The sequence below is a fragment of the Syngnathus typhle genome, linkage group LG21 (assembly GCF_033458585.1).
Source record: "Syngnathus typhle isolate RoL2023-S1 ecotype Sweden linkage group LG21, RoL_Styp_1.0, whole genome shotgun sequence".
NCBI lineage: Eukaryota > Metazoa > Chordata > Actinopteri > Syngnathiformes > Syngnathidae > Syngnathus > Syngnathus typhle.
This window is the reverse complement of record NC_083758.1, coordinates 1,642,962-1,656,492: the sequence shown is the minus strand read 5'-3', so window position 1 is coordinate 1,656,492 and position 13,531 is coordinate 1,642,962. Positions and strand designations below refer to the sequence as shown.

At 44.4% G+C, this 13,531-nt stretch overlaps 4 non-coding genes across 4 annotated transcripts; 1 reads left to right on the top strand and 3 right to left on the bottom strand.

The window, feature by feature from the left end:
* Positions 1–2,092: 2,092 nt before the first annotated feature.
* LOC133145998 (U5 spliceosomal RNA) lies at positions 2,093–2,206 on the top strand. The gene has a single exon (XR_009711239.1). It is a non-coding gene; the product is annotated as a U5 spliceosomal RNA (small nuclear RNA).
* A 2,617-nt stretch (positions 2,207–4,823) lies between these two features.
* Positions 4,824–5,015, bottom strand: LOC133145778 (U2 spliceosomal RNA). The gene has a single exon (XR_009711027.1). It is a non-coding gene; the product is annotated as a U2 spliceosomal RNA (small nuclear RNA).
* A 2,001-nt stretch (positions 5,016–7,016) lies between these two features.
* Positions 7,017–7,180, bottom strand: LOC133145729 (U1 spliceosomal RNA). The gene has a single exon (XR_009710980.1). It is a non-coding gene; the product is annotated as a U1 spliceosomal RNA (small nuclear RNA).
* A 5,312-nt stretch (positions 7,181–12,492) lies between these two features.
* On the bottom strand, positions 12,493–12,683 carry LOC133145874 (U2 spliceosomal RNA). The gene has a single exon (XR_009711123.1). It is a non-coding gene; the product is annotated as a U2 spliceosomal RNA (small nuclear RNA).
* Positions 12,684–13,531: the final 848 nt, after the last annotated feature.

The following is a 13,531-nucleotide window of genomic DNA, read 5'->3' as shown; positions in this document are numbered from 1 at the left end:
GGGTTGAGCCGTCGGGCCCTAGCGTAGATGGGGGGGCCTTTGGTCTCGATGTGGTGCTCGACCCCATGTTTAGCTGTGGTGGCGGCAAAAGTGGGCCGTGTAAGGCTGGGGAACTCTCCGAGGAGTTTCTGGTACATGTCGCCCTCGAAGAGCGAACTGGAGAGACCCACATAATTCCCCTCATCGCGGACACATGCGAAGGAGGAGAAGGTTAACGCGTCCACCAGGCGGCCGTTCTTAACATCCACGAGCAGTCCGTGGGCGCACAAAAAATCTGCGCCAAGCAGGGGGAAGGAGATGTCGGCAGTGACAAAGTCCCATGTGAAACGCTGACCCCCGAAACATATGTCCACAGTCCTTGTGCCATACGTCCTGATGGGGGTGTCGTTGGCGGATGTTAAGGGCGGGCCGTGCAACCCTCCAGCAGCGTCGTCCACTGTAGCCGTCAGGACGCTTCTCTGGGCGCCGGTGTCACAGAGGAATCTGCGACCAGAGAGGGAGTCCTCAACGAACAGCAGCCGGTTCTTTTTGCCTGCGGTCACGGCCACTACTGAGCGCAGGCTTTGGCGTTTCCCGTCGTGTCGAAGTTGCAAGGGGAGCGGCACCTTTTAGCCTTGGCGCCAAAACGTGCATGGAAGTAGCACAAACCTGTGCTGGTGCGGCTGTCAGTTGCAGCGCGTCCTCTGCCAGGGGAAACGCCAGCGCTCGGGGACGTGTAGCTGCGTGTTGGGGCCAGCACACCAGGGGCGAAACGCTGGGTGGCCAAGTAGAAACGGTCCGCTTCCTCCGAAAGAGCACGCGGCTCCGTAATGGTCGTATTTGCGAGGGCCGTTTGGACGTGCGGCGGCATATGTCGCAGAAACAGTTCAATGAAAAGAAAATTCGGCTCTTCCCCACCCAGCAGGTTTAACATCATCTCCATGTGTTCAGAGGGTTTGCTGTCCCCCATGCCTTGAATAGCAAGCAGGCGCCGGGCTCGTTCGGATCGCGACAGTTCAAAAATCCTGAGGAGATAAGCCTTGAGCCCTGCATATTTATCCTGGGCCGGAGGGGAAGTGATGAAACTTACGGCTCTGGCTGCGGTGGAGCTTCCGAGTGCCGAGACAACGTGGTAGTAGCATGTGGCGTCATCCGTAATTCCCCGGAGGGCGAACTGAGCCTCCGCCTGTGCGAACCATGCACGTTGCTGCAGAAGTCTCCCAAAACTCAGGCAGCCTAAGGACGGCGGAATGCGCCATGCCGTCTCGCTCGGTATTCTGTTCAGTCCCGGAATCCTCAGCGGGACTGATGTCAGGGTCACCAGTGTGGTGTGCAAGGACTGGAGTCGGAGGCGGAGTGATAAATGACGGTGCCAACGGCAGTTGTTTTAATGACATTTATAATTAGCTTCTCTCAACCACGGGCCGACTCTTTTCCCTTCGAGATCCTAACACACACTCCTCAAACAGGAAACTCCCACACGTGTAAAACATCCCACCGGAACTCGGCAACGTGAACTTAGGTTCCGGGTGAATTATGTCAACCCACTACAAGACTACCAATTCAAGTTACGGTTTAAATATATCGACTCATACTAATGCTTCTTTTCCTGCGCATCACGTGATTCCCGTTTCTTTTTGTGGTCAGGTGCGGAAGTCAACGCTGCTGCCATCTAGCGGTGTAACGGCATATACGCTTTAACAAATAATAATCACTCGCAGGGCACACAGAGACGAAAAACCGTCCGCACTCGCACCTACGGGCAATTTGGAGCGCTCAATGGGCCTATCATGCATGTTTGGGGGAAATGGAAGGAAACCAGAGTGGAGAACGTGCACAATGCAAACAAACAGGTCAGGGAGTTGGAACCGAACGCAGCAGAGCAAGCATGGACTCACAACGACACGTTTAGAGTGTAAACGTTTCCATAGAATTGCCAAACACCAAATACTTGTTCGAACTATACATCTTAGTTGAGTGTTAAGGCCTCCTAAATTTAGCAAATATATGAAGATCTATTTTTATTAAAAGGAAATGGTTGCTAGTGTGACACCGCCTGTTACTTTGGTGAGACCAGCAATGGGGTGGCCCGTTTGGACAAGCCGAAATCAGTTCACTCTTGTTTCTCTTCAGATCGTATAAATCTTTCGCCTTTTACTAAAGATTTCCGTGGCGAGGAACAACAAGAGTATATCTCAATTTTTTGATGCTCTGCGAAAGCGGAGCTTCCTGTACTTGTCAATGGAAAGTTATCAAAATTCCTGCTTTGTTGCCATTAATTCTGCCATAGCTTACAGGTAACATCCACCCATTCAAATATAAAACTATCTAATATGAGCAATAAATTAATATATTTTCTACTAATTATACTATATGTAAGGAACAATAAACGGAGCCATTTAGCCATTAATATATTTATTATTAAAGTTAATTTAGATTTGTGTCGAAGTTGTAAAGATTTAAGCCGTGTAAATGAATACAGCCATAAGTACTTCAGTACAAAAGTACTTCAGAAATACATAACAGGCTTTTGTTAGTTGAACTAATACGACGATACTGTTAATCGACTGAGTTGAATATCAGGAGTACGTCACTACATTAGCTTAATTTTTGTTTAACCAATTTCAAAGTACTACTCTGATCATGTCCCTCCCCTCAATGCGGGTTTTGTCACGATACGATATAATATCGATATAAAGAACTACGATACGATATTTGTCGATATCTTAAAGCCTGCTGCGATTCATTCACGATATATCGCGATATAGTGCTCTACGATCGATTTTTTTTTTAAATAAAAAATATAGAACAATATCCTGATTTATAACAATTCATACGCAAAATCAACAAGGTACTGCAAACTCTTTATTTAGGAAATTACAAGAGTATTGTAGTATACAAATTCCTTACTTTAACACTGAACTTTGTTGTCGTGTTTTTTTTTTAAATGTGCGGCGAGATTTGTGCTCCCTGAATATTTGATCACCGCATGGCAGGATTTACAAACTGCACGTGTCTTGGCCGTTGAGCCATCTTTTCTTTGGAATCCAAAGTGCTTCCAAACGAATGACTTGAAACCTAAAGGGGAGCAAATTTCCTCGTCTTTTTGGACACTAGCCATAGCAGCAGCCCAGGAGCCGCGTACTAGTTGTCCCCTCCCCTTTCACGTGCGTGATCTGCTCACAACACAACAACGCCGGGCGCACTGCTCCCGAAAAGAGGAAGCAAGCAACAATGAACTGGATTTCAAAATAAAGTCGCGTCTAATGTCCGAGGTCAAACACGGCGATATAAATCGATGTTTACCTTTAGCATCGATGCCAATAAATCGCAGAGCATTATATCGATTAATCGATGTGTATCGATGTATCGTTACACCCCTAGTTAGTAGGCGTGCTGGAGCCTATCACATAGGGATGGGCGGATCGATACAAAAGTATCGATATATCGATCCAGGCTGCTCATTTTTGAGTATCGATCTCCCTAGCTAAAATATCGATACTTACAATTATTTAATTATATTTTTCCTCATTTTTTTCTGCTCCAATTTGACGACTTGCACTCATGCTAGCACTACTTTTCCTTCCGCCTGCTGCACCGGCGTGTCCTGCTCTGCTTTGCTCCCGCCCCCTTTTCTCACAAGCCAAGCCCTCCTCCTCCGCCTCCCGTTCCAATCCAAACAAACACAAACAAGCATGGCCACGGCGGCGGCCCAGTCCGAACGCAAGAGAAGTCTGGTTTGGGGATATTATATTTTACTTAATAACAACGAGGCAAAATGTGAAATATGTCACAAAACAATTAAATATTGTGGCAACACCACAAACTTGACAAAACATTTAAGCAAAATTCACCCCACGGTTCATGAAGAGCTGCAGTTGAAACGTGCCGCAGACACTAAGGCAGCGACGGAAAACCCTGCAGCCACACCGAGGCTAAGGTATCAAAGTACCTTAGTAGCAGCGTTTCAGAAAGGCAAGACATATCCAGGTATCAGGTGCTAACCAAAAATTGTAAGCATTTGTGGTTGATGTGCTATTTGAAGCAATAATTACTACGCTTTAGTCAGTCATTTATAAATAAAGTTTTCCCCTTTTCAATTTGTGGTCGAACGCCATACGTTTTATTTGTAACTCCACTTCCTATAAACAACACTAAAGTATTACAATATTAAATGTAAGTATCCAGTGGCTTTACAAATTGATAGTTTTGCTGCTCATGACGATTAAGCCCTGCATCTCTGTTGGTACCATGTCTCTTTTTAGATTATACTAAAAGACAAAACTTTTTCCCAACAACAGAGAGAGAGAGAGAGAGAGAGAGAGAGAGAGAGAGAGAAAAGTAAAGAATAGCTCCTTTTTATTAAAGTTATACTATTAATATGCATATTCCACTAATGCACTAATGTCTAAAAAGGTTAATAATTCACGTGACGTAATACTTTTTTCTACAAAATTCAATAGATGACTCTCCAAGAGCAAGAATGCCACTGCATTTAAATCGTTTTTTGGGCGGGAAATTACACTTCCGGTATCGATATCGGATCGAATATCGGGTATTTTGGGTAGGAAATACTTGGTATCGGATCGATTCCAAAATCATTGGTATCGCCCATCCCCACTGGACATCATAAACTGGTGGCCAGCCAATCGTAGGGCCGATATGTTTTCTATTTTGTTGTAAAGGATAGAATTCTTCTGCTATTCACATTTAGATAAAGGTCATGAACTTGATTGAATCAAACCCTTTCAAGACGTTATTGACTTTCTGCTTTATCCTGTGAGAATGAAGCGAACCGATTCTAATGGCTTCCTGACTTAACTATCCTTTATTTGACCAGCAGAGGGGGGTGCACCGTTCCTGGAAGTACTGCAATACCAGGTCGATGCGTGGAGTGGACGGAGCAAGCCCCTAATTCCATCTCCCAGTTCCTAAAATCAATTTAATATATGGTCCCCGGATAGGGGACGTATCAGATATTAAACTGATAAGAACAGATACTACACTTGATCTTAGCCAAAAGGCCGAGAAGCGATAACCTAAAGTTGGTCTGAGAAAACTACTTAAATAAAGAGACTACCAATTCAAGTTACGGTTTAAATATATTGAGTCATACTAATGCCACGTACCGACCACCGTAACAAACCTCAACTATTAAGAGTTTGGAATGATAATGCGTCACCGGGCTGTTTTCAACCTGTGCATCGGTTGCAGATTTTCGTGTGTTCGTGGAGGTTTAGTGTCACGTGGTTCACGTTGACCCAATAGAATAACGATGAACTGAGCTCCTGATGGGAATAGCTTTTAATGACCAACAAAACGAATTGGTCATTCGCCAAAAACAATCGGATCTTTGGATACATTTCGGGACCGAAGGCAAGATAGCTGTTTGACGAACATTTTGACGGGAAAAAAAACACGCAGCAAAAAAACACGCGGCCCACTTCGCCAAACTACTTCCTGTTTCCTGCTGTGGCAATTTACATTAACCCTCGAACGCCACCATCGCAGTGGAGGTGAATCGCATTCCAATCCACGCCAGCATTTCTTAACACTCATTTGAGGAAATTACGATCGTCTTTTGTTTCCCGATTTGTGTTGAATAAAAATCTGAAATTACACATTTGAAAATAACACACGGAAATCGGATCATTTCCATTTCTCTCATACCAAAAGTACACGGACCAAGACATACAACTGTTTATACGTTCAAAACTCACACTCAAAATAGTTGCCCAATCGATAGGTGACGCTGTTTGAAATATCAGGTATCCATAATCCTGTGCGCCAACAATGTTTCAAGGAAAAAACACATTGATGAACACAAAATACTCGTTTAAACTGTCTATTTAGGTTGAGTCCTTCTAAATGTAGTAAATCTATGAACGTCTATTGTTTGTATTAGAAGGAATGGTTGCTGCAATTTCACCGATCGCCTTTTACTAAAGATTTCCGTGGGGAGGAACAATGAGAGTTCATCTCAATTTTTTGATGCTCTGCGAAAGCGGAGCCACCTATACTTGTCAATGGGAAATAGTTAATAGTCCTGCCTTGTAGTTATTAATTCTGCTAAAGTTTACAGACCAAATTGGTTAAGCTTTAGGGACAGCTTTTGGTGACATCCACCCATTCAAATATAAAACTATTGATTATGCATTGAGCAATAAATTAATATATTTTCCACAAATTATACTATATGTAAGGAACAATAATAGGAGCCATTTAGCTATTAAAGTATTAATATAAAAATACCCTCGTAAATACCCATAAACTGATGCTTTGCTTCTCTTTCTACTGCCTCCACGCCTTTGTTCACCTCCTTTTTCTTAGAGTTGCCATCTAGTGGTGGTGGCAGCATAAGAAATGAAGTAAAAACATACCCATCATGCATTGCCTCTTTTCACCTGAGAACCATATGAATTTGTATTTATAGAAAATCTCCAACAGTACCGCAGAAAGATATATATTTCTTTTTCTGAGCAAGTTTAGAAAATGACATTCTCTTAAAAATGTGAGAACAAGGATTGTACTAAACTTTTCTGGCACAATTTCTGATTTAAAGAAAGACATTTTGATCATATTTTTTCGTATATCCTTGCTGCCAGCCGCCATGAACTTGAATCAATGACGTCATTGACCCTCTGCTTTATCCTGTGAGAATGAAGCTAACGGACTGTGATGTAAACTACTCTTGATTTGACCAGTAGAGTAGGGGGTGCAAAAATCAGTTGTATGTCTGGGTCCACGTACCTTTTGGCCATTAGTTTTTCTTTATAGTGTAGGTAAATGGAGAACGGGAAATGATCCGTGGGGCTATTCCAGAAAGCAGGTTATATGAAAGTTATATCATATACGTTCGTATCAATAACGGGTCGGGAACGTAGTAAGTACATTTTATTTTGCAATTACTAATTTGTTGAATGAAGTTCGGCAAGTAGGTGCACAGTTGCAGAGCACAGCTTGATGCACCATCGCTCAGTATGTGGCGACTATGAAATTTGGCTTCGTGTGAGGGATTTTATATTGTACAGGAGAATCAGGGGAGAGCGCGCACGCAGTCCCCCACTACCAGAAATTGTGCAGTCGAGATTCCCACATTTGGGGAATTCGCAGGGGTCAGCACAACCGGAGTGCAATGGCTGAGCCTCACCCTGGGTGAACCATCTTCTTGATAATTGTATCTCCCCTGCCAGGTAAGTATGAGTCGTATACGTCGCCGGGGCCGACGTTTTCACCGCGCACACCATCTACAGTCAGAGGCTAATTTGGTACAAAAGTGTGAGCACACGTATTCAGTGGATGAGACAGCATTCGTAGAACTGTTAACATAGTACACCTTTAGTCATTCAAAACCAAAACATTTTAAATTAAGTAAAAAATAGATTCAGAAACATGACCATCATGCCTTGCTTCTTTTTCTACTGCCTCCACGTCTTTGTTCACCTCCTTTTTCCTAGAGTCGCCGTCTAGGTGTGATGCCAGCAACTATAATAAACCGATAAATGAAGTCAAAACATGCCCATCATGCAGTGCCTCTTTTCTCCTGAGAACCCTAAAACGGTATGAATTTGTATTTATTGAAAATCTCCAACATTACCGCAGAAAAATATATATACTTCTTTTTCTGAACGAGTTTTGAAAATGACATTTTCTTAACATTTGGAGAACAAGAATTGTACTAAAAGATCCTGGAACAATGATAGGAAAATCTCAAGCAAAAAAAGACATTTTGACCATATTTTAGAACAGTTACGTAAATTCTTGCTGCCGCCTAAGATGAACCGTCATGAACTGTCATGTACTGATATTGTACTGTGGGCCTACGTGATGACGTAGTGAAGGAGTGACGTTCAGGGAAATGAATATGCAGACAGAGCGGCAAGTTGATGGCCCTCTGTTTCATGAATAAAAGTGATTAAAGACATCGGTTCGGGTCCTGATTAAATTCAGAGTGCATTACCTAATAAAGATATAAGGTGAGCACACAACAATGGCGACGAGGATGACGTCCACCTTCTAAGGAAGAGGAGATAACGACGACGATTTTCGTGAGCAAGTTTAAGTTTGAGCTAACATGGCTAAGTCGGAGCTACAACCGTTTGCTTGCTGCACTGATCCAGCTACTCTCGGGCCAAGATGGACACGATGGCTAACATCTTTCGAGTTGTATGCTGACGGTAAAGGACTGATAATGAACGAGGATACGACCAATGCTACTAAACAAAGAAGACGCGCTCTACTTTTGCATTTGGCGGGACAGGACGTGCAGGATGTTTTCTTCACTTTACCAAACACGGGTGAGGTGACCGACTGCGCGGCAGCAGTAAGGACACTTGACTCCTACTTTGTTCCCCAAGTGAATGCAGCGTACGCGCGCCAATCCTTCCACAAGTTGTTCCAAAATCAGGGAGAAACGGTGCAACAGTTTGGTACACGTTTACGTCAGGCTGCGAAGGACTGTGACTTTCAAGGAGACAAGGACAATCAAATTAGAGACGCTATCCTGAGCAGATGCTGTTCTGGATACGTGAAGAGAAAGCTTCTCGAGGATGGACCTGGTTTGACTTTGGCTCGCACGTTGGAGTTGGCATCGCAATGTGAGCGAGTGGAAGAGCAACTAGCAGCAATGAATGGGAGCAGTATCAAGAAAGAGGGGGAAACGATCAGTCGTATCACAACGAAAAAAGGAAAGTTCACAAGGCCAAAAGGTAAATTGAAGAATTGTGATGACAATAAAGCAGAGAAGCAGTGCTACAGGTGTGGCTACACTGACCACATGGGTAAGGATCCCAAATGCCCAGCACGTGGACAAACATGTCATAAATGCAACGGTAAGGACCATTTCTCAAAAATGTGTCGTACCAAAGGACAAAAGAAGCAAAACGTTAATGCTGTAGAGACTTGTGCACAATGACTATGCATTTATGGTGAAAGACTGTGAAATGCCTGAAAGACTAATATTTTGTGTAGGGGGAGTTGAGTTAAAAATGTTAGTAGATTCTGGGGCAACGAGTAATGTCATGGGAGAAAATGTTTGGGAGAAGCTAAAAGCTGAAAACATAAAATGTGAATCATATGTGCCCAAAGAGCAGAGAAATATGTATGCATATTCCTCAACCCAGACACTATCTGTCAAAGGTGCTTTCAAATGTGTAATCGAGATAGGTGACAGGACTGAAGAAGCTGAATTCATTGTGATTAGAGGTAATGGTGAACCACTCCTTGGTAAAATGACAGCTATTAAGCTTGGAGTACTAAAAATAGGGGAAAACGTTGCAGCAATCACAGATGTTAAAAGTATTCTGCAACAACAGTATTCAAATGTGTTCAAAGGAGTAGGTAAATTAAACACCAAACAAATCTCACTGTACATAGACCCAAATGTGAAACCAGTCGCTCAACCACTGAGACGGATACCCTATCATTTGAGGGATGCAGTCGAGAAGAAAATCAAGGAACTGATGGACATGGACATTGTGGAGAAGGTTGAAGGTCCTACTCCCTGGGTAAATCCGGTAGTGATTCTCCCAAAGAAACATGACAAAGACCTTAGGATGTGTTTAGACATGAGAAAAGCTAATGAGGCTATTGTGAGGGAGAGATACCCCCATCCCTACAGTGGATGAAATACTGCAAGGTCTGAATGGTTCTGCAATATTCAGTAAGCTTGATCTCAAATGGGGCTACCATCAGTTAGAGCTAACCCCAGAGTCCAGAGAAATAACAACGTTTGCTGTGCATAATGGTGTTTACAGGTACAAAAGACTGATATTTGGAGTCTCGTCCGCTAGTGAGCAATACCAGCACGAGATAGCCAATGCACTAGCAGGCATCGAGGGTGTGGAGAACATCTCAGATGACGTGATCATCCACGCTCCAGACCAGGTGACACATGACAAGCGCCTGCACGCAGTCATGAAAAGACTTTCAGAATGCGGATTAACACTGAATGTGGAAAAATGCCAATTTAACATGGACAGACTTGTTTTCATGGGCATATTGTTGACCCAGAAAGGCATTGGACCAACTGAGGAGAGAGTGAGAGCTGTTAAGGATGCCAGAGAACCAAAAACGGCAGCTGAAGTGAGAAGTTTCCTAGGACTGGTAGGATTCAGCAGTAGATTTATACCCCAGTTTGCAACGCTCTCTGAACCACTGAGGAGATTGACCAGGAAAGAGACTACATTTGTGTTTGGACCAGAACAAAAACGAGCATTTCAGACTTTAAAGACTGAACTAGCCGGGGCGGGTACTTTAGCTTATTTTGACAAAGAGGCTCCTACCAGAATAATCGCAGATGCAAGTCCTGTAGGGTTAGGCGCAGTGCTTGTACAAAAACAAGATTCTGAGGAGGTACCAGTGTGCTACGTTAGTCGTAGTCTGACAGATTGTGAACGCAGATACTCACAAACAGAAAGGGAGGCCCTAGCATTAGTTTAGGCATGCGAAAGGCTACATCCATATGTGTACGGACGTAGGTTTGACTTAATCACAGACCACAAGCCATTAGAAGTCGTATACAGTAAAAGATCCAAACCATGTGCTCGTATAGAGCGATGGGTCCTCAGACTTCAACCTTATGACTTTCGGGTGGTGCACATCGCAGGAAAACAAAATATTGCTGATTCTTTATCTAGGTTGTTGTCAGACACAGGGACAAAAGGAATACATGAACACGAATCTGAAGAGTATGTGAGATTCATTGCAGTTAATGCAACACCAAAGGCGCTTACCACACGAGAGGTAGAAGAAGCCTCTGCTGTAGATCCAGAGCTGACGGAGGTGCGAAATGCAATTGAAATTGGACACTTCGAAAAATGTAAACAATATGCACCCATTGTAAATGAACTCTGTGTGATTGGATACATTGTGTTACGTGGAAGCCGCATAGTTTTACCAGAAAAGCTCAGAGCAAAAGCACTTGCATTAGCTCATGAAGGACACTTAGGAATTGTAGGGACAAAACAACATCTCAGAACAAAAGTGTGGTGGCCTGGCATGGATAAGGCAGCGGAAAAATACTGTAAAGCTTGTCATGGATGTCAAATAGTGGCCAGACCAGATCCACCTGAGCCTTTGAGGAACACAATCTTACCAGATCGACCATGGCAAGACGTGGCTGTAGATCTGTTAGGACCACTACCAAACAATCAGTCTATATTTGTTTTAGTAGATTATTACAGTCGCTACTATGAGTATGAAATAATGACGTCTACAACCACGGACAGAGTTATTGACTGAATTGAGGACATTTTCAGTAGGCATGGACTACCAGTGACGATCAAATCGGACAATGGACCACAGTTCAAATCTGACTTGTTCAGGGAATACTGTGAAACAAATGGAATCAAACATGTGAGAACACCACCAAAATGGGCACAAGCCAATGGAGAAGTGGAACGTCAAAATGCATCACTGATGAAGAGAATCAGGATTGCACAGGCAGAAGGGCTGGACTGGAAACGTGAACTGAGGAAATATGTAACTATTTACAGGAGCATTGAACACCCCACGACAGGGAAAAGTCCAGCTGAACTTCTTTTCAACAGGAAAATGAGAGGAGAGTTGCCTGACCTCTCTGAGTCCAAAACAACGGGTCTAGATGTTCGTGACAGGGATGCTGAACAAAAAGGGAAAGCAAAGCTTTATGCTGATGAACGACGAGGAGCCCAGTACTCAAATGTGGACATTGGAGACACAGTACTGGTACAACAGGACAAACAGGACAAATTCACAACACCATTCAATCCAACCCCACATAGAGTCGTGAGTAAAACTGGAAGTCAAGTGGTAATTGAATCCCCAACTGGAGCTCGCTACCACCGGAATACCACTCACGTGAAGAAATACCAATCATATGAGAATACTGAAGGACATGACACACCGAAGACTTTTACTGAAGGGGAGGAAAATGTACTGAGCAGAAATGTGGACAGTTGCAACCAGACACCACAAGAGGAAGCTCAGGAACCTGAAATGAGGCCCCAGAGAGTCAAAAAGATACCAGCAAAGTTCAAAGACTTTGTGACAAAGTAAAAGTAAAGGGTTGTGTCTGAATATATTGTTCACTGTTTAAGAGAAAAAAATGTTTATGGGTTACATAAGAAAAGTTAGACAATACAATGTTCGGTTAGCAAAAGATGATGATGTAAATTACATGGTCAATATTAGTATGTGATGGTACAGTTTATTTCTAAGGAAAGGGGGGATGTCATGTACTGATATTGTACTGTGGGCCTACGTGATGACGTAGTGAAGGAGTGACGTTCAGGGAAATGAATATGCAGACAGAGCGGCAAGTTGATGGCCCTCTGTTTCATGAATAAAAGTGATTAAAGACATCGGTTCGGGTCCTGATTAAATTCAGAGTGCATTACCTAATAAAGATATAAGGTGAGCACACAACATGAACTTGAATCAAATCCGATCAAGACGTCGTTGACTTTCTGCTTCATCCTGTGAGAATGAAGCTAACGGATTGTGATGTAAACTACTTTTTATTTGCCCAGTAGAGGGGGGCGCACCGCTCCTGGAGGTACTGCAATACCAGGTCGATGCATAGAGTGGACGGAGCAAGCCCCTATACCATCTCCCTGTTGCGAAAATCCAATATATACATGGTCCCCGGATAGGGAACGTATCAGATATTAATCTGATAAGAACAGATACTACACCTGGTCTTAGCCAAAAGGCCGAGAAGCGATGTACTGAAACTGGTCTGAGGAAACCACTTAAATAAAGAGACTGTGGTGTGCAAGGACTGGAGTCGGAGGCGGAGTGATAAATGACGGTGCCAACGGCAGTTGTTTTAATGACATTTATAATTAGCTTCTCTCAACCACGGGCCGACTCTTTTCCCTTCGAGATCCTAACACACACTCCTCAAACAGGAAACTCCCACACGTGTAAAACATCCCACCGGAACTCGGCAACGTGAACTTAGGTTCCGGGTGAATTATGTCAACCCACTACACAAGCCCCCCCAGAATTCACCCATAGTCAAAATCCCCGCGCCGGAAAGGAACGACAGCCCGACCACAGCGGGTGTAGGTGGCAGGGGCTGGCAGGGGGTCAAGGGTAGGGGGCGCCGCCGGAAAGACCGCTGGGCTGGACGGTCGCGTTGTCGGTCGGGCAGGCGGGAGCTCGGTCAGGTCGGAGGGGCGAGGCGCTGGGGGGCGTCCGCGGCGTGGGGCCTGCGCCAATTCCAACGTCCGGGAAACATCCACGTGGGCAGGCTTAATCCTATCAACCGAGATAGTCTCAGGCCTACCGCCGATGTCCACGACCATGCTCTTACTCCCGTGCTGCAAGACCTTAAAAGGCCCGTCGTAAGGCGGACGCAACGGCCCGCGGTGGGCGTCGTGGCGGATGAACACAAAACCCGCCGAGCGTAGGTTGGTGGGCACCCGGGAAACAGGGGTGCAGTGCCGTGACGTGGGGACAGGTGCGAACGTCCCGGCAACTTCCAGCAGGGAGGACCGCTGCCCTGCCGCCGACCAAGGCGTTGTGGCGTCTGGAATGAAGTCCCCTGGAACTCGTAGTACCTGGCCGT